Genomic DNA, 14,122 nt, shown 5'->3' on the forward strand with positions numbered 1-14,122 from the left:
TCTGCATCCTTTCCTGGAGAAGGAGAAGTTGTTTCTACTGGTATTGCCGCTAAAGTATAGCTTTGCATCTTTTATATGTTTCAGGAAGTTCTTTATTTGTAAGAAGGACATACCTAAAACTCAGACACCTTTGAGGAGCTACAAATTGCCAATTCTGACAATTTTTATCATAAGTTTTGTGATATTTGAGGCCTTTTCCTCAAAGTACCAGGTGTTGGAGTGATGTGATTATGTGAAAAACTCTAATTTTTCTTTCATTTAAGCAAAAACGCAGTAATTTTCTTGCTCTCATGGTAGTAGATAGAAAGCTTAAAAACCTGAGCACACTGCAAAGGCTCAGGAATCAGAAGGCAAAGCAAAATGATTTGAACATATATGCCTTCCTAAATATTATATATAGAAGTCCATGTCATAATATTTTTTTTAAAGATCTGATTCATGATTTTTAAATGATTCATATAGATTCGCTGTGCTCTTGGATAAAATTCTTTGTCACGCTAAAGGCTAAATTGAGCCAAGAGTAAGTTCACTATAAACAATTACACATATTGTCTATTCTTGGATTTTTAAAAACATCATATACTCTTTAGAAAGCTCTATAATGCAATGAAGACTAAAGCTTTCATCTATCCAAGTCCCGGTATATGACAAATATAAAAATTGAAAAGCACAACAGAAACAGAAGCTAATAAAACTTGAAATAGGTGAGATTTATTTCTTTAAATTGTAACTTTTCCCATACCCATTGGGCCACAATCTGTTCTAGGTTACACTAGGGTAAACCCTGAGTAAATCCAGAGAAATAATCTGACTTTAGTGGTCACAACTAATATATTTTGCAGTGAATTGATACCAGTTCTACTAAATGTATTTGTCATTCCATTTCTAGTTCCAGCATTTATATCAAAATCTAGTAAGAACAATGTGATGGGGGAATTGAAGAAGTACTAAAATTAAGCCTATGTATGCAACTTCAGTTTGACTTATATCCCTTCTTCCCTGCTTCTAAATATTAATTCTGAAGCTTTTAATGATGTGATCACATTTTTTCCACAGGATCCACTACCTCTCCAAGTAGCAGATTACTCTGTTGGGATTTAGATGTGAAGTGTGCAGCAAGGGAGATTCCTGCCTTCCAGATCTCTATTTCACTTTAACCTTAAAGCGGTACTTGGAGCTACACAAACCAAGTCTTATAGAAAGTAGGTGAAAATGGTGTATTTACACACTCATCTGATCAGGAATCCACGATTGCAAAGCGAGGTTACCAGGCTGTGCTTCAGATGCCTTGAATGAGAAGGGAAACGCGTGTGGTCTGCAAAAGAAAAATGATCCAGGAGTCATACTTGCAGTCTTCTGATCTATAATCAGAGGGTGTTATCCATTGTGCTACTAGCATGCTGTTGGCAAGGTCTTTGCCTGGACAGATGCACCCTATAATCAAAGTTGAAAGATAATGAAATTTATTTCTAAAACCCCACCTAACTTTTCCCCAAAATAACAGAGCAAAATGAAACTCTTGCCAGGCTGATATGAAGATGAATTGAGTGTTTGTGAAGCATTCAAGAACAGCAGTGATGAACACTAGAGAAAATTTTAGGACTTGAGCTACCATATCACTGACAAAAAGTAAGAAGACTAGAGGTCTTACATGGTAACTCAAATCCTCCAAAGCCAAGAGCACCTATCCCTCAAACACTCTTTTATAATCCTGTTTACTGCCTAAAAGGATCATCCAGATGGGATTCGAAGGGCAGAAAAGAAGGATGTACCAGAGGAAAACAAATATATGGCATCCTTACTTAGGAGAAAACAGATGGCTTTTAAAACAAGTCTGGCTAACGCAGAATAAAACATGTAGGGGACCACACATTAAATACTGCAGATAGAACAAAATGACTAAAGGATCCTCTGTCCATCCGGTGTACCAAAGAAATTCAAGTCTTTTGGAAAGAATAGTATCCCACTAAGGACTGCATCATAAAGTAGTCTTTCTTCTGTCATTTTTCTGAGTCATCTGAATTTCTGAATCACCCGAACTTCAACCTCATTGTTACTTGTACATGTAGATTTCTAATTTGGGGTGAGGGAAAGGAGAATGAAGACTTTTTTTTTTTTAATGTAGCATCTGGAATCATTTGTATTCTCCTGTTCAGAAGGAGGAGACTCTTTAGATCCACTCCACAGACTTCTACTGCTTGACCTAATGGAGCATCTGCTCACAGTATTACAATGCCATGTCCTCTGCAGGGAAAAGGACCTCTCCTGCCATCACAGCTTCACTGCTATTTATTGACAGCAGAACAGGGAGACTGAGCAGCCTGAATGCCTTTCCATGCGCCGATGGGGAGGAATCACACATTTGATGGGCATTCCCCTAAAATGGACCTTTCTGAGTCTCAGTCTTTTCCACATCCCTGCCTACTCTCATGCTGTTCACTTTTCCCGTTGCTTTAACTTCACTCTCCATTGCTCAGGGATGTCATCCACATCTCAGTCTCTCTGATGGTCTCACTATAACCTTCAATCTCTGGATTTTCCATCCAAGTACTGTTCTCTTTCTACACTGTCAATGCCTTTGCACCAAGGACCAGCCTTAATCATGGTAATACCTGTTTCTCGTCTCTATTGCTTATAGAATTCCCCTTTCCCTTTCTCTCCCTCTCACCTCTAAGCCTGTGCCCCACACCAGGGTACCGCTGTGAAACCTTTGCCAAAAAAAACCCCAAAGGCAGGTTATTGAAGACTGCCATGCTGCAACCTGAGCTCTTCTTGGTGCTTGAACACTGCAAGGGCCATATAACGCCAAGTATTGAACTACCATAAAATACATGCAGAAGTAAGGGTCAGTATGTTTGTTTGTAATTCAGGTTCACAATTTCAGTAGTCCATCACACAGCACACTTCACAGAACGTGCACATTTTTAAATAGTTATAGGAGGGCCCAGGAAGCCTGAAAGCTGTCTAGAACTGGAGGGTCCAAGAATCAAGAACTTTAACATGTGCTCCGGTCTGCTTAAGAGATAAAAAGGAAGGCGGGTAATTAGGCTTGACACTCTCTTTCCTGCAAGGCTAGACTTGGTTTTACAACCCAAATGGAATGAGAGAAGTAGTCTGGTGAGTATATTTATTCAATGTGAAGTAAACCCAGAGACTCATTTCATCCTTCACCCTTAAAAAATTAGGCAAAAATCACAAAATCCCTAAACTTCTCATGACATAGTCAAAGGCCTTTCCTCATTGAAGAAGGTAAAGGAAAACTGGTTTGAAAATCTAAAATTCGCCTAATTTCTGAAGAAATAAAATAAACCATAAATAAAAATAAACCACCACAGATAATTTTACCCTGAAGCATTAAGAGACACACTTGCAAGTGAAAGGGTCAGAGCAAATACAGCATAACCTGAAGCCTTCAAAGTGATAGCAATAACACACTTAATATACCAGTGTCAAATTTATATGTCTTTGGTGTATTCCAATAATAACTGGAATAAGACTGATTTTTGTCTCTAAGCTTGTATGTCTCTTTTCCCACAGTTCAGAGAAACCCTGCTGTCTGGAATAAAGTTTTGAGGGGACAAAGGCAGAACAAGACTAGGCATGACTAGCTAAATTATTAGGGATAGCCTGGGATGCTGAGACTCAGCTATGTGCTGTAATATCTGGAACAGAGTTATTCTCATCCTTTCTCCTCCCTCAAGAATCTCTAATTATTTCATTCAGCAGAGAAAAGCTTCAAAAGGTCTGCAGGGTCTTCTTTTCCCGCATAGTTCCAGCTATGCCTGGATGCTCTGCTGATGGGCAGGAGGTGAATGGATCTCTTTGTCAAGTGCTCTAACCCCTGCCTCTTGTGTCATCTCCAGCAGCTGACACAGAAACAACAAAAACAACAACAAACAGACTAACACAATGAGGCAAAGTTTCAAGCATCCTGCTCCAGCTTGAATTTTGAAAGGAGAAAGGCACTGCCTGGTGGCATGCAGTAAGATGTCTATGCCACAGGAAGGGAAGGACTCAAAGCTTTGGTCAGATGGTCTCTTGCAAATGTAACTGTGGCAGTGTAAAGAATTAGCTCCCTGTCCTTCAGTTACAACTCTTGGGCTGAAAACTGTTGCTTTCCCTTAGCAGGGCTGGCAGAGTTGCTTGTGACATAGCTCATGTGCTTCAGTGCAAGAACTAACTGGTCAGACATCGCGCTGTAGCAGATGGGGAGTGCTCAGGTGAACCATTCCGCTCCGGTAACCGTAACCTCAGGCAGAGTCGTGATGAACTCAAACAGCTGAAAGGATGATCATGCCTTAAACTGCTGCAGCCTCTTCTAAAGTGGTAGCATGTAGCCAAGGGTGTCTCCTCTTTTCAGTGCCTCCTTCGGGCTATTTCTGATAACTGGCATTTCAGCACGGTGGCTTCTGTGGATCCCCCTCTGATGTTACCTTGCCATCGCCATGCACTGGGGGACCAAGGGGTCTACCTCAGATCTGCAGATCCTGCTGTGGCTGGTGCGTAGCTGTGTTCTGATTATGCCATCAGTAAGGCACTCCTCCCTTCACAGCAAATAAATGCACTGACAGTTTAAAGGCACTAGTAAAAGACAGGAAGGAGGCAACAAGGAACTTTTCCCGGTATCAATCTTACCACAAACTTAGTCAAGCTTAGCAAAGAGTCACTTGTATCAAAAGCAAATATCCTTTAGCTAAACCATCGTCGTCACTGTTATGTGGTGGTCCAAATAATAACTTTAAATGTACCTTTAGCAAAATAAGCCCAATAGCAGCAGAAAGGCATTGAGGTCCCAGCTGGTGCCTGCCCCGTCTTCAGGATCCCAGGCATGCACAAAGCCAACAGGCTGACTTTTGAACCCTGAATGTTTTTGCTATTGACTGCCTTTGGTTTTGCCCTGTCTCCTGCCTCCCTCCCTCACCATCACTATGGTGACTACTGTATCACAGACTGTCTCCTAGCCTTTGAAATTGTCTCTCTCCCTTATTAATCCTTTCTCCCTTAGCATCCCTTTTCCTTTCGACCCAATCCTGCCCTTTAAATGATAGGATCAGCTCTGGACTGTGGCTGAAGTCATCCCAGCTGTCCAGCCTGTCCCTGCTGCGTGCTTGTCTCATTGCTCATCAATCATCTCCTGAATTGCCTCGGTTTGCCAAGCAACATTTTAAGGCAAACTGAAATAAGCAACAGTTCACCTTGAAACACATGCTTGCAACTGTGGCAGCCAAAGAGCTGACTGACAAGCAGCTGTACAACAAAATGGGGGGAATGAATGTCCTAAGCTAAACTTCTCTTTCTCTTAAAACAGTCTCCTCGATATATACAGGTAATGAATGCTCATCCATCTTCCTCTTATTGATTTAATCTTATGTCAAACCTACCTTTTCACATATTCTGGAAGAGATCCTGTTTTGCTCTACATGTCACCTAGCATCACCTAGCACAGCAACTGATAGGAGCAGAGTTCAGGGATGATAACGAGCTGTGTTGTTTCTGATGCCAGACACAGCCCCAGAGACTCAGAGGTGTTAACTCAACTTCAGCTTGGTAAATCAAGCCCAAGGCTTCAGACAGAGCATCTCAGCCCTGTGTATCCTCCTTAACGTATTGAAAAGCTTTTATCCCACTTTTCTGTAGAAATAAGGCTTATGAGATCAGCTGGGTAATGCACGTCTCTTCCTCCCCCATCTTCTTTCCCTCATTAGCCAACCTCACCAGAATTTAATACAGAAAGTAAAGTTCTTCAAGGTTAATTAAATTCTTACAGGCTTTATAAAAAACAGTGGCCAGGAAGCAGAGAGCATGGTTTGGACCTCCCCAGGTTGCCCTCAGATGTTTTAGCTCCTGTCACCCAATTTCTAGAATATCACTTGGCTTTAAAATACTCAGTCGGGGCAGGGAATGTTGTGAAGGATAAAAAAGGGGAACCATAGTGCTTTGGTGAGTACACGCGGTGCCTCAAGTCACACAATATGCAACAGCCTCTGCAGTGCTGTTTTGGTAAAGGCCAAACACAGGAGCCCCCGGCTGCCCTTGGAGAGCAGGCAGAGGGCAGGCAGTAAAGGGAAGGTGGCAGGCTAATGCGATGTCAAAAAAAGTGTGAAAAAACACAGGAAGCCTCACGTATCTGTGTAACTGCAGTCACACCAGTGGGACCAACAAGCTTCTCCTGAGCAGCATGGCTTATGGTCCAGACCAAACCCTAGTCTAAAGGTCTGAAGTCTGACTTAACATGAGCCATAAAAGGATATTGGACATTAGGGGTATGTCATCCGGGAAATGTCTAAATATAGCTTTATATGAAATGAACACGGGGTGCTGACAATGACTGCCATGAACGTGCGACCTTAGGATAAGGATGAAAAATTAATTAATTAAAAATGTATAATAGGAGATAGCAGCCACTGGGGAAGTGCACTGCATGGTGCAAAGGGCTGACTGAGTACCAGGGAGGAGCAGCTGCAGCTCAGTTCTACCTTTAGTTGCTGTGCCACATGGGCACTGGTGCCAGCATTACAGCTACTGTCCCACCCCCATTCTGAGAGCTGGATGAACCCTGGGCTGTCTCGAGCCCCGTGAAAGAGCTGTAGTCTCTGCAGTGCAATGTCAGACAGCAGGAAAAAGGGATTCCCTAGCTGGATTATGGCCAGTGGATAAATGGTCAACAGTGGAGGAGGACCATTGATGGGTCCCATGTCTGGAGCATGGCTAGTTCTGGAGGGTCTGTTGTGGTTACTGGGGATGTGAGAGACCTAGAGAGATCACCAGTTGTGGGGGAGTGGGGTGAGGCATTGCCCCACTTCCCCTGGTGCTCCCCATGTACTGGAAGTTATTCCTGCTTGACCACAGCCCCTCCATTATTTACAGTTACGGTGGCAGCTCACATGGCCCTGCAAAGAGAAGAACGGTCACGTCAGGGAAAGGGATGGGTTAAAAAGGAGGAGGAAATGACAAGATGATCTCAAGAGAAACCTGGAGCAGCAGAAAAACAGGGAAGCTGTAATGTGTGGGGAAGATGGGAAAGAGGAGGAAAACCAACCAGCTAAAGGCAGCGGAGCAGCTGTGGGGAGGCGAGGGAAGCAGAGTGGCTGAAGAACATGGAAGTCGCAGAGCATGATATCATTTATGCTTTATGCAGAGATAAGAGTAGATTTTAGTATAATTAACTTAAAAGTCAATACTGCCCTTTACGTGATAGGAGCATAGATCTGCGGAGAAACAGGCTTCATTATTTTCCCTGCTTACAGAATGACCTATTGTCAGGGAAAGCCACTCTTTGGCTGGCTCTTGTAAGGTACTGGAGGTGACAACAACTGTCCATTTTGTCAAAAAGGGAAAAGGTTATTTTAAATGGGCCAGAGCAGATGTTGTTTTCTTTTGTTCCTCCAGAGGAAAAAAAGACAAGAGCACACAAATGGAGAGCGAGAGGGAAGAGCTGCAGAGACAGAAAACACAGCGGCTGTTGTGGTGCTGACTCTTTCTCTCCATCTCATTCTGAAAGAAAGGGCACAGCACACGCTCTTATCATTTCCTCTGAGATGGTTTGTACCAGCATTCGGCTGTTCAGGGCACTGCTCAGCCTTTCTGAGCACCCTCACAGTACTCTAACAGAAATACAATCTTGGCTGTCTAATCCAGACTTTGAAATAGGGGCACAAGCAGACAGAGGAGAGAAGAGGAAACAGGGAGAGGGGAGAAAGAAAATAAGAAGCCCAACCAAGTGGAAATGAAGATTTCAGTCAGATCCTTTCCTTCAGCTTGCCTGACTACATAATTTTTCTGAGAGAAAGTAGAAGAAACCCATCTTAGTAACTTAATAGTTTCTGGGATTTGAGAAGAGCCTGGGCAGGGAAGCCCTGATGGTTAACAACTTCCGCAGAAACCTCTCCTCCTCACCTAGTGCCCACTGCAGACCCCAAATGGGCAGAAACCCCACTCACTCATCATTTTGTCCTTTAGTAATGATCTAGTTCACCATGTGAATTTAACAGAACCCAGAGTCTGTGACAATAGGCCTTTTGCTTCAATCAATTTCATGTGTTTTTAATACTTTCATCACTTTTCCTTTTAAAAAAATCTCGTGCAAGGGATTGAGTTCAACCCTGTGTCACCCCAAATACCTTAAAGGTGTTGATTTCCACATTGTCACCCTCCTTTGTTAAACCAAAATCAGTCCTGCTTTAATTTAATGTAGTGCACTGTCACAGGTGCTGTGGTTCAGGAGCTCCTGCTCTTCCTCAGCTCCCATCCCCACCGTAGGGATGCCGGGGAGGGTGGGCACAACGCTGCTGGGGAGCTGATTCAGCCATCACACTCGAATCTGCTGCAGCGTGCAAGCTCCCAGAGGAGTGGTCACCCCTTGTAGGACAAGCTCCCCTCGTGCAGGGCTGGGCTGTGGAAGAGCCCCCATGGCCGGCGCTGGGAAGGGAGCAAACTGCTTCCATGCTTCCGCGGGGGCTCGGGCAGGGACCCCGCAGAATTACTGCTCTGGTTGGCACCATGGCCATCCCCAGGCACTGTTCTGGCCCCGTATGTGGAGGGATGAGTGCCATGCTCAGTGCATGAGCAAACATCCACCCCTGAAATGATGGGGAAGGGACTGCAGCACCCCAGGGAGAAAAGCAGGCTGCTATGGCCAGCTGCCCCAGACAGAAGGTGAGCAGGCAAACCATCCCTCTGCCAGCATGGCAGCAGCAGCTCCCCTGCAGCACAGCTCCCCGCTGCGTCCCACTGCACAGTGCTCTGGGAACTAATGAAGGAGAGAAACCAGCCCCATCTCTGCCAGCCCCCGGAGAGGGGCTCAGCCACGGGGCGGCTCGCGAGGCTGTCGTGGCTGTGCCGGAGCGGAGCCTTAGCCCAGCACAAGGTGGAACGGGAGAGATGTTGCAGAGCGAGGGGGTCCCTTCACCTTGATTTGCAAGAGAGCACATCTACTCATGTGTTGGAGGTGGGTTGGATCCTGTCATCTGCCATCCCCGTGGGGAAATGCAGGGGCACGGCCTCAGCATCACGCTTTTGACTTCAGGGCTGGACACACACGCACACAAACTATCCAGTGAATTTTCATTTCAAAAGCGAAGGTGCTCCTTTGGGTTAGGTTTTAGCTACAGAGGGATTTTCAAGATTATGATTTTCAATTTACTCCTGTGCAGATCTGCCCCTTGCTGCCTGTGCGCAGTGGGTGTAGCAGCAGCTGAGAAAGCTCCTGCCGCCCATGCCTGGTGTGTATGTTCGTGGCATTTCATTCATTCTGTCGCAGTGTGACAGGCTGAGGGTCCCAGCTGTTAATTCCTCTCTCTCTGCATTTGAATGGGTCCAGTCCCACCTGAGCCATGCCAGCAGAAACACTTACTGTAAAAGTACAAAGGCGAGGAAAAATAAGTTGTTAAAATATTGACCCTGAAGTACAGAGTGAAGTAAAGAGTCTCCTGAGAAAGCCTCCGCCGCTGCATTTTATTAAACAAAAATAACTTGGAGAGTCAACTATTTGTCCAGATCCCAGTGAAAAGATTTGATTTTTCTTCCTTCTCTTGCTGCTGCTCCCCTTACTTCCCTGTGAAGGAAGGAGGATAAAAACCCCTCCGCAGGTTGGCAGGAGGGTCCTGTTCAGACCTGGGCCCAGGGTCCAGGCGAGGGAGCTGACAGCTGAGGCTGCTGCTGGGTCTGGTGGGGGAGAAGGGACAGGAGCAAAGAAAGCCAGAGAGGCTTTCTGCACCACGCAGCGACCCACCTGCGTGAAGTCACCTGGAGGACTGACATCTTAAGCTCCAGAACATTGCATACACCTTAACTTTATGCCGACAAAACTGAAACAGAGCTAAACAGATATTTGGCCCCACTCCCTGTAAATTTTCATAATCTAAATTGGTTTCGTCTTTGCTTTTGTTTTGAGACCATCATCTATTTTAATAAACTGGGCGTTGCTTCAAGAGAAACCTCAGGAGTTGAAGGACCATTGAAACTGAGGAGCACAGGTAGTCAGAGAACACATTGGCTCAAGACTGAAACCAGTACTTCTTGGCAAGAATAAGTCATTACTGAAATAGAACCTAATCTTAATAGATTTTTAAATGCATTTTTCTAAAGGTATAGAGCCCGAGAATTAAATGAGTGTTATCGATATGCTAAAGTGTACTGGTCTCTCTAGATTCTCCCCAAGATCCCAGAGATGACACATGTGACACTGGGAGTTTAATTGCAGGCACCCACCGGACACCAGTCTATTTTAGTCCTCAGGGTCATTTCTTGCCCTTCCATGGAAATACCCATTTTAAGTCTCTTTGCTTCCAACCCCTCAGGCAGCCCTTAGTCCCACTTCCAGCACTTGGAGGATCTCTTTGAGGAGTGTGATGACAAAGAAAGTGATTGAAGATTCCTTGAGAGGTCATCTAATCCATCTGGTTATCTAGTCCGTTCAGGAGGATCAGTTCTACCTTACAGATATAAAAACCTCAAGACCCTCTCAGACTGCAGGACATTTAGTTGCTAAGCCGGGGTGAGAGGATTGTGAAGATTTCCTGGAGGATGACTCCAGCAGAGAAAATCTGTACCCCAAAGAGAGCTACTAGCGCTAGGCATAAAAAGAATAAGGAGCAAAACCAAACACAGTGAGGCATCCTGTAATTTCTCCGTCGTTGCAACACCCCTTGGGATACAGCACCCACGCAAGTTAAGGCAGCTTTCCAGGGTTGCTGCATCCACACTGCACACTAAATGAGCCCTCAGGATCTCAGGTGTAAGCTTCTCACCTTGCACCAGCACACCAACAAACGGGGACAGACAGCAGCACAGTGGCTCCTCAAGACCCAGTAAATGTGCATGAAATGTGGGCAACAGGGCAACCAGCATGAAAGCCTTCAAGCCTGCTCAGAAATGCGTCTTTCGGCCCAAAGTGAGCAAAAATCAGGCAACTCTGAGAACGTCAGGTATATCAGGACTCTGACAGAAAGGAGGACTCCTCTGCAGCTTAACATTGGAAGGTTACTTTGGAGAAATTATTGAATACTGTGCTGTACTCAGGATGTTCAGGACGTTGAAGTGAGGTTTGGTCTGTTCCTTTATTAAATAAGGGGTCATTAGTATGTTTTCAAAGTACTCGAGCACCAACACAACCTGAGACCTGAGGTGGGAGGTTGGTCTTCCTTTCTCACACATCAGTCAGACAAACCAAGACCTTAGCTGCAGTTGTCTAGGTGGAAAGCATGGCAGCTACCTAATTCTTGGTCATCAGCTTAAAATATCAAATTTCAAGACAAAGCCCATGCATTATTTTTGCCACTGCTTTTCAAAATGGACAGCTGCTTCCAGATCAGTAACAGCACTTCTTTTTCTCTATCCAGATTATTTATTTCCTAAATTCTCTACCAAATCTTTTTAGTCCGCATATGCAAGAATTGCAAGATTTTTATTTAGGTGACAGATAGAACTAACATCCCTAGGAAAGCCGGGCAGGCCATGCTCCTACAGTCATTAGCACACAGGTTTCCATGGGCCAGTGTTGCCTGAGACTTTGCAAACAATGTCTGGAGAAGCTGAGACACATGTTGTAAAGGAGCAGCCTTCCTCCTCGACATGCAGCATTTCCAATAAAAGGACATTCTGTTCTCTGCCACCTCTAAAAACAAAACTGATTCTGTCATCTCCGTGTTTGTTTTGCTACATCTGATATTTTTAGATTGTTTATTAAATACAGTGGCGATTTAATTGAGTGTTTGTAATAGCATGAGATCTGTGCCATTGGCTTGAGCCAAGAGCCAGAAGGCATGCAGAAAAACTTCCCCCATCAAGCTACTGTTGCCAGGCCTCCATGGCTTGCAGAAAATCCCTTTCCAATCACCCAGTACTAAACCTCCTTAAAGTGATTCCCCCACTACTACCACCAACTGGGATGAAACTGCTGTGAGAAGCTGTCTCAGAGCCTGAACTCATACACAAAGGAGCTCTCTTTAATTTCACCACAGTTGTCAAAAATTGTTTTACAAACCCTACTATAACCACAATATAGAAAAAGTTATGTAAAAATCTCTCCTCGCTGCATTTACCAAAATCACAGGACTCGTGCTGCAGTACTACAGCACTGGAAAGTATTACAAGGAAAGCTCATTATATTTCATTGCAGAAGTGACCAAACATGAAATGTATACAGCAAAACAAGTTAAAGGAAAAATCTTAAAAGATCCCATTTCAGGAAAGTGAAAATGCAGGGGTTTCTGTCTGGAAACCAAAAGGATGACTATGTTTATGTAGTTATATTACTAAAACAAATACCAGAAAATACAGAAATCAGCTTTGTAATAATGAAATAAAGTCATTGCAAGTTAAGTGAATGCTTACACAAAATACACTAAACAAAACCAATGTTAAAATTACAATATTAAGACAGGAATCCACAAAAGGGGAATTCTAAATTAAGTCAACTCTTTGCCTAATACAATTCTTATAAAAAAGGACTCTTTTCCAGAAAGATACCTTATTCCCAGCATAGTTTCTCTCTCTGTACCATGTCATAGACTAAGAATGAATAAATAATTATTTACACAGTTTAAGTAATGGTCCCCATCTCACATTCACAGATAAATCTGTGGGACTCAAGGCATCCAGCAATACAAAAAACGACCAGGACTGCATTTCCCTCCAGCTGCCTCTCTTCCCGTTACCCTCCACAGTCCAGAGTCACTTCTGCAGGGGAATCGGTGACATTTCTGCCCCCCTACGCCATGATTTCCCCAAAACCAAAAGCAAATAACAAGCAACAGAAACTGTGTCACCTTTCTCTCTGCTGCTGCTCTGCCACACGGAGAAGACGGGTGGCTGCCTTATCCCAGGGGACAGCGGAGTTTGTCTCAGCCCCCTCTTCCAGGTGCTCCTCCTCGCCCACCCACGGCAGAGGTTCACGGCTGAGCTGGGAAGTGACACGGACGCTGGGGTCCCTCTGCGAGGCTCGAGGCCATCCACGGGAGATGTACCCCGACAGCACCAGGGGAGACCCTGAAGAGAGAAACAAGAAGGAGCGAGCCAAGGACCCCAAGCGCCACGGTTTCACTGAAATGAAGAGCTGTGATAGGTGACATCTTGCCCCTTTAGAAGGCTGAGCACTGGCCGGAGCTAACAGCGCTAGCAGTCCTCAGCCACCACTGAAAAGCTGTGCCTGGCACTTGATGGAGCAGTGCCTGGCCAGGAGGCGAGGGAGCCCAGCGAGCCAGAAAGGGAACCCGAACCAGCAGGGGTGAAGGAGCTGGTTCCCAGGAGGTCATCAGAGTGATGGTGGAGAGGAAAGGGAGCAGAATGGGGACAGAAGCGACAGCAAATGCGTGTGCCACGTGCCACGGAAAACACAACAGAAGGCCAGTGGGAGAAACGTGATAGAGGAAAAGATGGAGGAGGCAAAAATTGAGGAAAATAAGGGGAAGTGAGGAAAAGTACTTACTCCACTTGAGGAGGAGGCGCTGGCCCCTGGAAGCCTCCCAGTTAGACAAAGGCCTCCTTCTGTTTCCAAATTCCCCATACAGAAATGTGGACAAGAAAAACTTCCCTCCTGCTCCTGACAAAGCAAATTGGGACGTGCCCTATAACAAAAGCTACCGAAGCAAAGTCAGCATTGGCACAAGAACAAATGGGTCTGAGCTGCCCACGGATGTGTTTAAGGTGGCAGGAAGAAGCCTGGCTCTGGGGTGGCAAAGAGCTGGAGCCCAATTCAGTATGAGAGAGCGAGCTTGCTGCGTTCATTAAAGGGATTATGTAGTGCGATCACTTTCGAAGACGGGCAACTTGTTTCAACAGTCCCAAAGACCCCCACCTCTGTTCCCAAATCCTGCTGTGCTTTCCACAGCTCACTTTTGCCCACTTCACGTGCTTTCATGGAGCCAGCAGCACCACACTTCAAGAATGAAGAACAAAGGCGCAAAACAAATTTGGGAGCTATTAATGTAGCGCCATACATATTTATACTCTTACACGGATAAGACCAACTTTTTCACTTAGGAATATAGGGCCAATCAAAGGCTGCAAGAGCACATACAGATCCATCCCAAAATAATGATTTCTGTGTATTTCAGGAATGAGCCTTAACTATACTTAGGATAAGGAATTTGTCTTCATGTGATGAGCCTGACCTCATCATCTA

At 44.9% G+C, this 14,122-nt stretch overlaps 1 long non-coding RNA gene across 1 annotated transcript in view; it reads right to left on the reverse strand.

Annotated features, from left to right (window-relative positions):
* Positions 1-1,230: 1,230 nt before the first annotated feature.
* Positions 1,231-14,122, reverse strand: part of LOC116958871 — a 28,173-nt gene continuing 15,281 nt past the window's right edge. Inside the window, exons 3-4 of the long non-coding RNA XR_004405510.2 lie at positions 12,768-13,577; positions 1,231-1,315 (exon numbers count right to left, since the gene is read on the reverse strand). This is a non-coding gene — a long non-coding RNA (uncharacterized LOC116958871). The remainder of the gene's footprint in view (positions 1,316-12,767; positions 13,578-14,122) is intronic.

This window comes from Tyto alba, unplaced genomic scaffold, assembly GCF_018691265.1.
Source record: "Tyto alba isolate M040663 unplaced genomic scaffold, T.alba_DEE_v4.0 Super-Scaffold_29, whole genome shotgun sequence".
NCBI lineage: Eukaryota > Metazoa > Chordata > Aves > Strigiformes > Tytonidae > Tyto > Tyto alba.